This window comes from Metopolophium dirhodum, chromosome 1 (genome assembly GCF_019925205.1).
Source record: "Metopolophium dirhodum isolate CAU chromosome 1, ASM1992520v1, whole genome shotgun sequence".
NCBI lineage: Eukaryota > Metazoa > Arthropoda > Insecta > Hemiptera > Aphididae > Metopolophium > Metopolophium dirhodum.
In genome coordinates this window covers 95,241,709-95,252,997 of record NC_083560.1, presented here as the reverse complement: position 1 = coordinate 95,252,997, position 11,289 = coordinate 95,241,709, and positions in this window count along the sequence as shown.

The window sequence follows — 11,289 nt, the reverse complement described above, 5'->3', positions numbered from 1 at the left end:
GGTAGGTCAAAATTAAAAATGCCCATCACATTTTTTAAACAGAAAACAAATTCGAGAAAAGCAGGAATTTTAATGGAAAACCAGATTTTGAAAAAAAACAGATTTTTTTTTTTTTTTTTACTTAATTACGTAAAATACGATTAAGCGTCATCATTATTATTTTATATTAAAATATTCAATACATTATAGTATACTTTTTAAAATATTTAGGCCCTTTTGAACCATTTACATATAAATTATTCAAACGCTTTAAAAGTATTTAAGACAAGTTTTAAATTATATCGTTTAATCAATTAATAAATACTAAATAATTATAATATGAACTCAGATTTATGATTTTTTTTTTATCAAATTCCTAATTTTAAATATCATTTAAGCTACTTACAGTCAGGGGCGGAGTGGGAACCAAATCCAGGCCGGGAGTTTAAAATTTATCCAGGCCACCCACCAAAAATTTTTTTCTCGCTACGCTCGAATTTTGTTTTTCTATTCACCTATTTCATAACTATTATATAAGTAGATTTAATTCTAGTGCAATTTATAACTTGAAAAAAAAATTAATTTTTTTCAATGAGTTAAGTTAATTTTTTTTTTTGTTAACTTTTAAATTTAACTGAAGCCTGAAAGCAATTTAATTTAATTAACTTAACTAGCCAGACTTAATTATTTTCATTAAATTGCCCACCTTTTATTAATATACTACTAATACCTGAATGTCTGAAAAATAAAATTTGTAGGCATAGTTTAATAGTTGAAACCAACGAAATATTAATAATTAATAATTATATATTGTGTTTTCATGGTTTAGGTATAGTAAGTATAAGGTAATAAGTAATAAATAAATACATAAATTATAAACAATATAATAAAAATTAAAAATGGTTTACACATTTATAATAATAATTTAAATAATAGTTTAGATTTCTCACCAACTGCATTTATGATAATATTATTATCAATTTCCATGAGAATTTTATTTTCAATGGCCATTAGCATAAAAGACTCAAGATGTTCATTGGTCATTGAATTTCTCAGCCGGTTTTTTAAATATTTCAATGTTGAGAATGACCAGAAACTTGCGTAACAGGGAGGGTTAAAATATATTGATATGCTATAGTTAATGTCGGGTAAGCATTTGCAAATAAATTATATTTAATTAAAACATTATAACAACATATTACACAGTTCTTAGGTAGGTGTACCTTTTAGAAAAAATGAATCTAATTGATTACATTTTTCAGCACATTTTGCAAGTAATTTTTTGTTTTTTTCGCGATCTCTTCCTGCCACCCCTTTCCTTTTTTTATTCATAATTACAATATAATATCGTACGATCAATAATATAAAACTTAAATTTTCATTAGAGAGCAAACAAATCAACATGTTAACAACAGCTGGATTAATAAAAGGAAAAACGTGGATAAACGACACTGTCGACACGCTCAACAACAAGTGAACAGTGTACAAATATCAAACACTAATTACTAATTTGTTTGGGCTTATTATAGATATTATTTAAAAAAATAACAATGACCAAAGTAAAGGGACCAATAATACAAAATTAATATGTATTATCATTAATATTGATTATATTATTATAAATACTAATATTTTAGACATTATTAGTATTATTAGTTATTATTAGCCATTAGGCATTGGCGCATTGCTATATTCGTCGCCACTCTGCAGTCCTACTACAGTCTATAGATAAAGGGTACAGATAAACAACTTGTCGGTTCAACAGGTGGAAATACGTCGAATCTGGGTGTCATGTTATAAAAATAACCAGCCTATATCAATATAATATTGCTTTAATTTTATTTAATGTCTATATTTATGTACCAAATATTTTGTAATTTTATATCCAAAGCTTTCTCATACGAGTATACGATTGTACGAGGCTATTACAATGTTCTATTATTACATTAATAATATTTGTAATACAATAGTTTAATAGACACACATTTTTGACACATTTAGCATTTAGCATTAACTAATATTTTGTAAATTAAATTAAATTAAAAAAAAAAAAATCTAACAAAATGGCCAGGCCACCAGGCCATAGTATGGTCCAGGCCATCTGGAAAATTCCCATTTCCAGACCGGCCACTCCGCCCCTGCTTACAGTTTACAATGGTTTTGAAACTTAATTTAAATTAGGTATTAACAAAATAGGAATAAATAATTATTAATTTTGAAAATAGTTATCAAGAACTCATTTTATTGATAAAAATTTATTTTTTAAGGTTAAATTTAAATTATTACGTACTATTGTATATTTACTTTATCATATGAATATCTGTTAAACTTAAAATACATTGCTAAATGCTAGTTCAAATTAGTACCTATCATTCATATTAGCAGTGTACCTATAACAAAAAATTATAAAATTTTGATATTTATGGGCGATGGGTGATGGGTGATGTGTGATTGTTTATTTTTACAACAGTTTTGAAATATTTTAAATTCAAAGTAGGAAAAAAGTATTTAAAGGAAAGTAATATTAAGTAAATTAAGTAAGTGAGAAAGTAATATTCTGTACAGTAAAATAGTAGATATTTAAAATGTACTCAAATATTTAACAACTCTAACACGATTTGACCCTTAATCAATTTAGTGGCAAATAGCCCAATTTTTTTGGTGGACTTACCTAAATCCTTTTTTTTCTTTTTTTTACTAGAACAAACAAGAATATATAATATACAATCTGTAATAAAATGTGTACAGTTAGGTCATAGAAGGGTGCAAGTAAATAGGACTGGACGGCAGGGGCGGAGTGGGAACCAAATCCAGGCCGGGAGTTTAAAATTTATCCAGGCCACCCTCCAAAAATAATTTTCTCGCTGCGCTCGAATGTGGTTTTTCTATTCACCTATTTCATAACTATTATATAAGTAGATTTAATAGCAATTTTCATTACTACTTTCAGTATTATTAAAGTATTTCAATCACTATTTTGCCATTTCTTTTAACTTCTGTCTTCTAACGCATTATATTAATATCAATGATGGGCATTAAATTGTTAAAAATTTAAAGTTAAGTTAAACATTTTTTAACTTAACTAGTCAGTAATTTTTTTTTTAACTTATTAACTTATTCAGTTAAATTTTATATTAATTTAACTTAGCTTTTTATAGTTGATTATCATTATTGGACAATTAAGTAAATTTTTTTTTGTTAACTTTTAAATTTAACTGAAGCCTGAAAGCAATTTAATTGAATTAACTTAACTAGCCAGAGTTAATTATTTTCATTAACTTGCCCACCTTTTATTAATATACTACTAATACCTGAATGTCTGAAAAATAAAATTTGTAGGCATAGTTTAATAGTTGAAACCAACGAAATATTAATAATTAATAATTATATATTATGTTTTCATGGTTTAGGTATAGTAGGTATAAGGTAATAAGTAATAAATAAATACATAAATTATAAACAATATAATAAAAATGGTTTATACATTTTAACATTTATAATAATAATTTAGATAATAGTTTAGATTTCTCACCAACTGCATTTATGATAATATTATTATCAATTTCCATGAGAATTTTATTTTCAATGGCCATTAGCATAAAAGACTCAAGATGTTCATTGGTCATTGCATTTCTCAGCCTGTTTTTTTAAATATTTCAATGTTGAGAATGACCTTTCACAAGCAACTTGCGTAACAGGGAGGGTTAAAATATATTGATATGCTATAGTTAATGTCGGGTAAGCATTTGCAAATAAATTATATTTAATTAAAACATTATAACAACATATTACACAGTTCTTACAACTCTTGTTACACGGTTTCCCAATATCTGTACTCTCTAGATCTTCATTTTCAGAGTCACTTCCATTCCCATATGATTGTTCATTATATTCCTCATCAACAGATTTTTTTAAAAAATGCCATGATTTTCCAAAATTAAGAAGTTCATCAGACAGGTTGTTTTTTATTTCATTTTCACTTAAATTATCATCAATAAATGGTTTAGTTTTGTGTGGTAATTTTGTTAATGAATCAGTCGGAAGTCCACTTTTAAATAAATTGAAATTTGATGGAGATAACAATGATAGGTCAATCAACAAATCATTATTATTTGAAAACCGTTTATTCATGCTTTCAATAATAGTGTCCAACACTCTGTTGTAAATTTCTATGGTAAATTTTATGGGACCAATAATACAAAATTAATTTGTATTATCATTAATATTGATTATATTATTATAAATACTAGTATTTTAGACATTATTGATTATTAGTATTATTAGACATTAGTTATTAATAGCCATTAGGCATTGGCGCATTGCTATATTCGTCGCCACTCTGCAGTCCTACTACAGTCTACAGGGTACAGATAAACAACTTGCCGGTTCAACAGGCGGAAATGCGTCGCATCTGGGTGTCATATTATAAAAATAACCAGCCTATATCAATATAATATTGCTTTAATTTTATGTCTATATTTATGTACCAAATATTTTGTAATTTCATATCCAAAGATCGATTGTATACGATTGTACGAGGCTATTACAATGTTCTATTATTACATTAATAATATTTGTAATACAATAGTTTAATAGACACACATTTTTGACGCATTTAGCATTTAGCATTAACTAATATTTTTGTAAATTAAATTAAATTTTAAAAAAAAAATCCAACAAAATGGCCAGGCCACTAGGCCATAGTATGGTCCAGGCCATCTGGACAATTCCCATTTCCAGACCGGCCACTCCGCCCTTGCTGGACGGCATTGTATAAGGGGGGATCCAGTAAACCTACTTCATAATACTAGGCGGTTTTTTTTTTCAATATTAAGGAGGTCCCTGGGCCAATTTCGTTTAAGACGGCATGGTGGATTACCAGGGAGTGTAAGAGAGGAGAGGCTTAAATTATTAAGGGATTTACATGGTTGAATGTGTTTTTTTGAATTGGTTTATAATAGTCTAAGTATTTTTAAAAAACATGAGGCATATCGCACCTCCCTGTACAGTTACGGTTATATACGAAAAAATCAAACCATGTTTGGACGTACAATAAAATCAGAAATTAAAATTATATAACGTTCAAATTCCCAAAAACGTAAAAACGATAGATTTTTTTTAATTTCAACCTTGAAAATTATAAATTTTTCTATTTGCTATGCTGTCATTTGATTCACATGTATGTTGTTTGATAAATCTTAAGAAATTGATAATATGTTTTTATTAACATAATACATTGTTGTATATTATAATTTATACTAATAATATAATTTATTCATTATTAGTTATTACACTTTGACGTTGGTACATTATTTAAATTACATAAATACGAACATACGGCGTTAAAGATAGGCAATTTAAGCTTGAAAAATCGTGGTTAAGTTTTCGGTGTCTTATAACAGTTATAATAAATGATAATTATGACTGCCTTATTATACTTTTGGACCGGATCCTTTTTAACAACAGCCCACATGTTGTCTCTTAATCACAAAGAATTTACCCCCCACCCCCTTCAAATGAAAAAAAATTAATATTTTAATTATTGTAAAAACCCTTTATAAGAAACCTTGTGTTATTTTACAAGCTATATTCGTATTTAAATTAAAATCGGTAAGTCGTTTAAACATTTGTACGATTTTCATAAAAATTTGAAATAATAACGCTCACCTGTAAGATAACTTATGAAAAACCCTTATTACATTTTCAAGCTTTTCGACCAAGAAGCACAAGTCTTGAGTGTATATCGTCATTAAACAAGTCACTGTAATGGAAGTGTTCAATTTTAATTCAATGACAAATCTTTGCATACGAACAACCAGCTTGTGCATAAACGAGATAAAAAATTAAAGTTAAGTTAATTTTAACTTTTTAACTTAAAATATTTTAAAGTTTATCTATTGTAAGGGCTGTATATAAAAGTCAATGCTCAAGAATAAATATTGCTCGAGCTAATTTTGATAATTTAAAAAATACAAAATTTGTAATAATAATTATACGACCATAACTATCATACCAATAACTCATTTGTAAATTTTTGTATCCATGTTAAATTTCTGTTTGGCGTAAATAAACTAATAATAATAATGTGCAATGCTTAGTTAGGTCTCGACCAACCTTAAAAACAAGTAATACTTTTTATTTTCTTGAGTCAAAGTCTCGTTAATGAATCTCATTTTAGTCATAGGTAAGTATATAGTTTAAGCAATACTTATTCTTAAGCATCGGCTATGAATACGGTCCTAAGTTTGTATATGCTAATTATTTATATATTAACCTAGTTAAAATAAATTAGGATAACATCACTATTAAATGTGATGTTCAAAGATATTTTAATTTTTACTTTTTTAGTTTTATACATATATGATAGTATTTCTGTTTGCGATAAGTTTTCGCTTTTTCGTTGGAATTTCAAATGTTGACTAAATTCGTTAAAATCACGAACAAATTATTTTGTTTTTAAAATTTTTATAAAATATTCAATTGTATAGAAAAGTCTTGAAAATTAAAGACAAGATAAAAATAATAAAAACTGTTATTTTTTGTTTAAATAACTAATTTCATCAAAAATTAAAGTCCAGGGCTTGAAACCGATATTGGATATATACCGGTTATAAGTTATAGCCGTTGAAAACCGAAATCGATACCGAATCCGAAAACAAAATCGAAAAAAATCAATTTCAGTAATCAAAACTAAAATTGAATTCAGAAAAATTAATACCGATATCCGTAATCAAAATCAAAGTAGGTAGGAAAAAATAAATGCTTATAACCAAAACCATAATCGAAATAGAAAAATAATATTTTCGGTTTCAAGCCCTGGTCATTAAAATAATATAATGATAATGCAGGACTTGACACCCATATTAGATACCGGTTTAAACCATTAAAAACCAAAACCGAAGACAAAATAGAAAAAATAAATACTGATGTCCGAAACCGTAATCAAAATCAGAAAAAATAAATACCGATAACTGAAACTGAAATCGAAATCGGAATATATTTTGGGTTTTCAGCCCTGATTGTTTCTCCAAATATCTACAAAAAGTATTGTGCTTGTACATTTTTTAAATTTTTCTTAGACATAATAATATTGTCCAAACTAAAATTAGATAATAAACAAAAAATTACAATTTTAATTATTTAGTTGTAATTCAAAAATGTTATTCGAGGGAACTTGAAACTTTTACGTTTATTATTACATTTTCATTATTTATCATCAAATTTCAATTTCAAAATAATATACATTATACAGTTACTCATTGATCACACTCAATACCTACAACTGTACAATCTAATTTCCCCATTATTTTTCGTTATTCTTAAATGTGTTATATTGAGACTTAGCTCATATTATTATGTCAAAAGAAATATCAGCCCACAGGGCAGCAAGCACCTATGTAGCTATGTGTAATGTAATATTATTATGTCACATGACACATCCATATCGCGTTATATTATCCATTTCGTGAAATTTATGACAACCGACAACGTGCACCTATATATTACACGAAACGAAACATCGATTTTTCTTCTTTTCGTGATTAATAAATAATAATATTACACAATATGGACAGCATTTCACGAAATGAATACATAAACGATATATAACAAAACTTTCTCCGTCATTTGATTTTGAAATCCATTTTTTCGAAATAATAAATACTACGTAGTTGACTTAAAAACTTATTTTGTTTTTCACGATTTAATTTATTTGAGATTTAAAGATCCCATTACTATTAATTTGAGTATTTGACAAATGTATTATTATTACTATAAATACATATTAATTTTTTTAGATTTTTACTAATATTTTTTTAACTTTATTGATCTGTAATATAAATATAATACGAATAAGTCTTACCTTGCAGTGTAATATAATAATTATTTACTCTGCATTTTAAAGATTATCCAATGCTTTCAATCCTTAGATACAACTCGTCGTCCCACAAATCGGTCGAATATTACCTTTATGGTCCTAGTCGTGTGTTGGGAACGAATACCTCCGGCACGATCTCGAGATACAGCGGTTAAAGAGGTTTGTCACGTGTGATACCTTTTAAAATAATTTATTAGAAAATAGACATATGTATATTATCAGGAAAATAAAATATATATTATTACCATGATTGAATTTCAATTGACGCGTGAAAGATAAGTCTTTACTAAAAATGTATTGGTGAACATATTTTGTCACAAGAAAATCGTAAACCTAGCTAACAAATCTTTACAAGTGAAGGCGGGCGTGTATTTTTCAAACTTCAAAAAAGGATATTATACAGAAAGATATATATTGAGTGTAACACACACACACACATGTACGATCATTGGAGGGTTACTACAGAGGGGACTTTTTCATACTTTATAAATATTATAGTTGGTACTTGGTACCTGTTATAAACGAACTTAATTTTAGGTAAAATAATATTTAATAAAATAACTAAAAATATAATATTATAGTATATTTTATATTATGCAGAGTGACCTGACAAATAAAATATTCTAATGATTACTTGCAAAGTTAATTTTTAAAAAATTCAAAATAGCCAATTAGTACCTATAATACATATGTAATTTTAGAAAATTTGATTGTAAAAACATTTATCTAAGTCAAATGGTTTATTTCTTATGTTTTTTTAGTTTCAAAATTGTTTGAATTAAGACTCGTTTATTTGAGAAGTACTTAATAATTGTTTAAAAAAATATATAGATTTTAACAAATACCTTTATTTAAAAATGCTCATAAATTATTTAATATAAGTCTAATATATTAGATTAATTATCTAATATAATAGTTTATATTTTTTGAATTTAAATTGTTTTTTATGACTGGATCAACTTACTTAACAAAAATAATAAGATTTCGAAAAATTTTAAAAAATAAACTACATGACTAAAAAATGTTTTTATAGTCTATATTTTTCAAAAAACGTGTATGCGTATAAATGTATAATAGTTTTTAATTACATAAGAAATATTGATATTATATTATTGTTCAATATAATATATAAATCGAAAGTATTTTTGTTTTTTAAACAATATTATATCTCTTAGCATAGAAGTAGTATATTCTTGTAAACCCATTTATTTGATTGGTGACAATTTCGTCTTCAAAAAAGTTTTATACTATAGTAGTATAGTCTAAAACTATTCATACGTTTCGCTATTTAGATTACAATAATAAAAACCAATAAAATCCCCATGCTTTACATCTAAAAACGACATCTGGCAGATGCAATAATTCCAAACCATATTTTTTCGCTCCGGCCATGTTCGGTGTCCTTCCTCTAATGTTATCCAAGTTTTTATTACCTTTGGTTTTTAACGAGTGTGAAGTTAATAAATGCTAATAACCTAGTGATTGGTAAGAAAATATATACAAAGTCAAGGCAATACCCATCAAACGATAAGTTTCCTTAGCTTCCAGTTGCCACACTTCACGAAATAATATCGTCTTACAACGAGATCTGCCGACAAAAAATTCGTGTTAGAAACCAAAGCAACAACGCACAGATAGCGCTGTATGGTTCAATTTTCATGTACATAATGTAATAACAAAATATTATATACATTTGCGCCAAAACCAAAACCGTTTTGTAGGAAAATTTGTGAGCTTTTATGTAATGATACGACATTAATTTTCTCATCTCCCGGAACAATAATTAATTTAATGATTTAGTTATCGGTATCACGTCTGTAAAATACTGATATAAATTTTCGGTGAAAAGTTCAAGTCTTTAATGTTATTTTTTGTTTTAATTACAATAAAAAACAAATCAATTTGTAAAAACTGGTTTTTTTTTTCAGAATCCAAAATAACCCTGAATAAAATTCAGTTGAAAATAATGAAAAAGTTTTTTTTTAGTGATACGCGAAATATTTAGATTATGTTTGTCAATTGATTTATATTGTATTCGACTGTGAATAATTATTCACTCCCAACGTCAACGCCAAGCAACCGAGGCGCCGTCCATCGCTCTCTTTGATCACAATGTTCGACAAAGCTACACGTCTCCGCTCGACTCACATTTCCATCCGATACCACGTTCTACGACCACGTTTTCCGGCAAACGACGCCGAGCCTGGTCTAGCGAAACGAACTCGATGATCTTCGTGCACACCGTTCACGTCCGGGCTTAGTGATTGCCAAATACCCGATGAATATATTTTTGGTAAATTCCCTTGTTTGATTTTTGTAATTTTTTTTTAAATTATTCTCGATAAAAACTTTGTCATTCAGTAAAAATAGCTTGATACTTTAATGATAGGTTCCTCATACATTTCATTAATGGAAGTTCAAAAATATTAAAGGGCTGCACATGCGCACACGAATTGCGTCCGGCTTTATCTAAACAACTACACGATTAGTGATTACCGACGGTAATTTACCGTACAATCTGAAAATTATATTTCCGATACATCATAGTTTATAATTATATTTTATCCCAGTGACCCAGTTCCATTTCAATATGAAAAGGTAACTTTAAAGCAGATAATACTTTTAGTTTGGATCGTGTTGTTGGTGTAAATGTTTCTGTGTTCTTTTATAATTTCTTAGTCAATCTTATTAGCATAAAATAGCATCAGTGATTTTAAGTGAAAAAAATCAAACATTATTTTATATAGCTGATGGATACAAATCTCATTACCATACAACATTGAATTATGATATTTAACGTTGGACTTGATGTAAAAAAACGAGTACTTCAGTCGTAAGTCAAATAAACGATAAAAATGACATAATAGAACGTGCAATCAATAAAAAAACTTAATAAAGATCCTGTTGAACTATTTAATAGACAACGACTGAGTAATAATTTGAAGCCAAAGGCCTTAGAAGAACTTTACGATGAAACACCCAAACTTATTCATAGAGCTTTATCAAAAGACATTCCAACACTGACAGCTTATGATTTAACTTTAATCCGTAATAATATACATCATGCCAGGTCATCTAAAATTCCAAAACTACCAAACAATTTACCTGATTTACATCATATTTTATTGAAAGAAAATATACAAACTAACCAAGTTGAACAATTTATAATAGTGAATGACGATAAAATAATAAAGTAATTTTTTCAACTATTACTAATTTAAAATTTTTAAGTGAAGTTGATTTAATATTTGTTAACGGAACCTTTAAAAGTTGTCAAAAATTAATTACATAACACTCATTATTGTTAATCGTGAGGCCATCAGCTCAAATTAAAAGATGTAGCTTTTATTTAGGCCAACGTTGGTGGAGGAAAATTTAAACGCTTGGTTTAAGTGAAAAATACAAAAAAATTGTGATATAAGTATTTTCTTAAA